The following is a 5709-nucleotide window of genomic DNA, read 5'->3' as shown; positions in this document are numbered from 1 at the left end:
TGCATGGGCTGGGCTGTCGTTACATCGCGGGGTTTTAAGAACGGAGCTTTAAAACGTGCTGCCGAAGAATAGCGGAAGTAAAAGTGAACATTTTTTTACAGGCTTGTTCAGATTAAATAGAACAATATACAAAGCATTAAAATGTGTCAAAAACACAATAATAAATGCAGAATAGTTTGGACCCGGAAGCAGGGTTCATACGCCATCACTTAACAACCGGATGTGTCAGTGACTGAATGATCTCACATGGGAAACCTCCCTAAGGAGCGGTGCATATTACAGTTTTTCTTAGTGGCTTTGGTGCTTTTCTCACATCACTATTAACATTAGCACAGCAGTTAGCGTATTTCTCAAAACATTTGGTGCGAACGGCAAAACCTAGTGGATAACCTGCAAAAGCAGGTCACTTGCTCAAAATCGATAATACATTCCTCAAAAGGAAGTATTGATGTCAATGAAACTGTCAGTGTCATCAAAATGAAAAGTCTTGACACCATCTTGATGAACAAGATAATCAAATGGCTTTGTCACGTTTTCATTCTGACAGTGTACACTATTCTCTCAGTGTCTTCAATGCAAAAAAAGGTCAGAACTCGGTGACACTACCTGAAAATGCTCAAGACAACACTATCCACTTTTTGCACAGCCATGTACAGTAAAATCTACAGTAAAGTTAGACATTCCTGTAGTTGTGGAAGTAAGTGAGTACAAGACACTGAATACGTATGTTTCACATTTTTACTGTGTAGGATGTTTGTAATTCTACAACATTGTGCAAAAGGAAAATACTCTACAGTCACGTATTTAGAATAAACATGAGAAACACCCTTTTGGTAGAGCTGTGCACAAATGTGAACAATATAACAGTACAATGTAACAATGTAACTGAACTAATGTAAATCATTCTGGCATATTCAGACGTTCCTGTCTGTCTGGCCACATATTCTCATCTACATCACAACGGATATCATCCCTTGCAATGCAGCGAGGAAAGTATCTCCTGGAGTGGCGAATCCACCCTCTGCATGGCTCTGCTGTGATGTCGTCACATGCTGCATCCATGGCTGCTAGCAGGGCCATTTGTGCATGTGAATGCCGGTCATAAACCTTCCACCTCCAGGCAGGCAAAAACTCCTGTATCGGATTAAGGAATGGGGAGTAGGGAGGGAGATATTCAACAGGTATTCTGTCATGTGCTGCAAACCACTGTCTGACCAGATGTGAGTAGTGAAAAGGGACATTATCCCACACAACAACATACTTGTTGAGTTGACCTCCACCCCTCTCATTCTCAGGGACTATGGCATGAGAGAAATTGTCCAATTTCGAGGACAGGAAAAAATAATGAAATGACTAAATGTTGTGGAGGTTGCACTAATGGTTTTGAGAATTTTCATTTTGATCTGAGAAAAGCACCAAAGCGACCGAGAAAAACTGTAACCTGACAGCTCAGTCGCTCTGTTGCTGAATCATAAATACCACATAAACACTAGAGAAAAAAGACGAGGTATCCAGTGTCATCTGTACTTTACAGTTCTCTTAATCTCAAGTATCATCAGTGTCAAATAATAAAAGCAGGGATTTTTTTCCTTCTATGTAAAGCGACAGGCATAAATAAGCACACGACACAAACAGTCAGCCACTAGAATTCTTTGTAAAAGTCTGATATGTTTTTCTACAGCTTAGAGGCAGCTCGTTGTGTCACACAGCAACATACAGCAGTGGGGCATATGTGCACGCACACGCAGCCAAAACAGGCAGAGTGAAACGAATAACAGAGTTGGAAGAGAGCGGGGTGAGGGTAGTGATTGGCAAAAGGGAGCGAAATGAGGAAAGAAAAGAGGATTATGCTATAACATTAAAAGTTCTGTGCACATTAAAAAAAAACACTGGCTGTGAAGTTTGGAAACTCATAATGAAATGGAGTGTAGCTGTGTTAATGAGTGTGTGTGCGTGTGTGTGTCTATGTGTGTATTCAATCAATATGTGTCATTTTCAGTCTCTATAAATTGTATTTTTGATGACACCCCCACCCCCACTCCCTTTTACTGCATCCAGAGTTGATCCCTTTTCCCAAAGAGCTTACATAATTCAGACAGCATAACCCAGGACTACGCACACACACGGACACACACGCGTACACGCAGGAGAAGGCCCCGTGGCTACATCATCAGCACACTCTCTCTATTTTTTCTTTGGTTCCCTGAACAGCGGCCATGCTGCTTTGTGCTCAGCGGGGTGATTCTAACTGCAGACATATGATGCATGAAGGCTGCCCTCGTATGTGCGCTGTCTGTGTTTTACTTTTCTGCACAGCCAGTGTTAGAGTGTTGTAAGTAAGTAAGTATAAGCGGGTGTCCATGAACGGCCATACAGATTGAAAAAGATGGAAACGGACAGAGCTTTTACACTCTGCGTGCGTCATTTTCTAAGGCAGAAAATGTATGAATGGGCAGGAGTTTCTATCTGGGTCACATTCTCATTTGCCAAACCGCTTTGAAGTTGACGGTGACATCCTGAACCACGAAGAGCAATCACTGTGCTTTGCGCTGCGTGGAAGTTACACAGCGTAAATTGCAAAATACAATTATTTTATCCAGGTGCATATCCTTATGCACACGCATAAAACCCCTTAAACTCAAGAAGAGTTGTTGAATCACAACATTGATTTATGATACTATAGCTGATAAGATAAGACTTTATTCATCTCATAATGGGAACATTTATATGCATATTTGTCACCTTGTTTGTGGTCTTTTCGTGTTCTCCCTGTATCCGTGGGTGACTCTGGGTGCTCGGCCTCCTCCATTAAAGACATGCAGTTAATTAGTGATTCTAAATTAGCCATAGGTGTGAATGTGTCTGACTTTCTATTTTAGTCCTGTGACAGACTGGTGACCTGTCCAGGATGTACCTCCAGTCTCACAACTGAGATAGGTCCCCAGTTGTATAAGCAGAAGAAAATGGATGGATCTAATATCACAGAATGCTGTGTGAAGTCGTGCTTCCAAATGCAAACATTAGTCTGCGGGCGAATTTAAAATGATTTATATGTTTTGATAAGGGTCCAAAGGCAGCACAATTATTTTATATTGAGACTACTTACTCTTGTTATGATTTTATTGCTATCAGAATAAGTAACGTATTTTTTTCATATCTGTCTGAAAGAAAATTCCGCTTTAAGTGGTAATTATAATGAAAAAACAAAACAAAAACAGAACGTTTAATATTAAAATGCAACGTTTTTGCTCACAATATGCGTTTGTTGCTGTCACAAGACAGTTGCTGTCTTGTGGTGGCGATGGCCAAAGAGGGGATGAAGCCATCAGTAAACAAACACAATGCTGTGCTGTGTCGTTTTTGTGCTCGGGGAAGCAGAAAAGGAAGGGAAAATAGAGGGAAAATAACAAAAGGAGGAAAAGAAGACGCGTGTTTAAAGGGATACGCTTTATTTCTGCCACTGTATCACCAGAGAAACGTGTTTACTGGCATACAGATGACGCCACTACTGCCACAGCTGCCTTTACTCTAAATTACAGTGACATCATCTGCCCTGTAGTGCTCTGCGCGCCCGTGTGTGCATGCGTGTGTGTTTTCATCAAGTCAATCAGGCTTAATTAAACTGTACAGTGATTAACAGGCAAATTCCTCAGTCTGTCGGCCCGTGCACATCCTGTTTCACCCTCATAAATTCAAACGCACACACACACACATGCAATGACAAGTAGTGTACTCGCCAAGAGCATCTTTAGAGTGACTAATCTACTATTAGTACTTGTCTCCCAGCCCCTCCCTTCCACCGCCTCCTCCCCCCTTCCTCCTGTAGTCCTTCCATCCATCTCACCGCTCCCTCACTGTTACTCTGCTCCTTTGCCTCCTTGATCCATCTCACCTCAAGGGGTTTCTTGGATGTCAGCGTGTTCAGTTTTTTTTTTTCCAATAGCACTAGTGATAAGAAAATAAGAAAATCACTTTCTTTTCTACACAGCATCTGGCACTTTTATCCCGTCCTCCATCTGTCTTCTTTTATTCAGTGCCATTTTTTTTCTTGGACTTTTAGGACTTCCATTGTACCATTTCACTCTGTCATTTCCCCCTTTCTTTTCTCTTGTTGCAGTTTCTTTTAAATCGTTCTCATCCGCCTCTCTACATTGCATCATCTACTATCTTTTTTTTATGGCTCTATATCTCTGTGCTATTCTCCTTTTCTTTCAACTTTAATTTAGTCTCTTCTTCCCTCCAGCCTGCCTCCTTTCCCATCACCACCTCCAGCACCTCCTGAGTCCTTCCATGGTGATTGTATCTGTGAGATAAGCTGAGTGTCAGACACGAAATGTTCTCCAATTTCTCTGTGTCTGCTACTGGTGTGAAATGGGCAGAGTGAAAGATAAAGTCAAAGACGGATGATGTGGCTGTAGGAACAGGCAGGTGGAAGAGGAAGACAGATGTGAGATTTGACCTGACTGTATTGTTAAAATACGATAAAACACACGAATTAAAGGTTAATCCATCATTTGTTATACATGTGTTAACTTTAATTAGGTTTGAGCTGGTGGCCGTTTGTGCCTGTTTTAGTAAAGACGATAGAAATTTGAGGCCTGTCGAAAAATGTTTCACGTTTTCGTGAAATTCGATATGGCTCAATATCCATATGAAGAAATGAGCCTCAGTACCTGGCTTACAAATACCCAGCAAACACACATGATCCACCGATGATCCAGACTCATCATATTACTGTCATCAATGTGTATCCTTGCTTTTATATACAGCTTTTATATGACTGACACCTTATCGGGTTGTGAAATGATTATGAATGCAGGATAGACTGCTGTAGTGATGTGCTGCATTTAGAGCTTCAGGTCTCCTGGACTATTGCAGTGAGCCGTACAGATGTCAGGACATCTGTCACGTAGGAAATGTTTGCTGGGTATTGATGTACCATCAGTGACAGGCACAGACACACAACGTTTTATTGGTGTGATATTTCTTTGTTCTTCTCTTCAGGCTGTTGTTTCTTGAATGAGCTTGACTCCACCAGTGGACTCCACAACAGCTTCCATAAAGCTGCAAAACGGAAACGGAAATGAAAAAGCGTGTCCAATTGACAAATTCTTAATTGAGGTCAACAAAGCAAGATCTCGTTGGATTTTATAAATATTGAGAAAAGGTGCCTCTGTTCATCTTTTATTGCTTCCTTTAGCAGAAAGCTTTCTGTATATAAAGGTAAGGAGAGCTATGGACCACCCGATTGTTCGTGAAAAAGCCTGCCAAAAGGTGCCAATCATTGAATTGTTAATTTCATTTACAATGTAGACTTACAATTCAGTCCATAATTTGTTGGGCAAAGACATTTTTTGTAGCTTTGCCTCTGTACCACACCACAATAGATTTTAAATCCAGCAATAAAGATATGACTGAAAAACAGACCTTCAGGGATTTAACAGCAATTTCACATGAACTGTTTTTATACACAGCTCCTCATTTTGATTAGACACTGACAAGCAGTTTGGCCATGGCGAGTTCTGGTCCCTCGTTATTTTGTGACAAATGGAGCAGACTGCAGAAGTGTATTTTTTCACTATAATGTGAAAGATGAGGCCCAAAGAGATGTCAGCGCAAGAGAGGGAGGCCATCATTAAGCTGAAAACACAAAACAAAGCTATCAGAGAGACAGCAAAACCTTCTGGCACATTCAATCTGTTGCACACC

The sequence above is a fragment of the Copadichromis virginalis genome, linkage group LG14, assembly GCF_057382275.1.
Source record: "Copadichromis virginalis isolate Kocher_CV1m ecotype Utaka linkage group LG14, C_Virginalis_male_GT1.1, whole genome shotgun sequence".
Lineage (NCBI taxonomy): Eukaryota > Metazoa > Chordata > Actinopteri > Cichliformes > Cichlidae > Copadichromis > Copadichromis virginalis.
The sequence above is the reverse complement of the archived record's forward strand: the minus strand, read 5'-3'. Positions refer to the sequence as shown.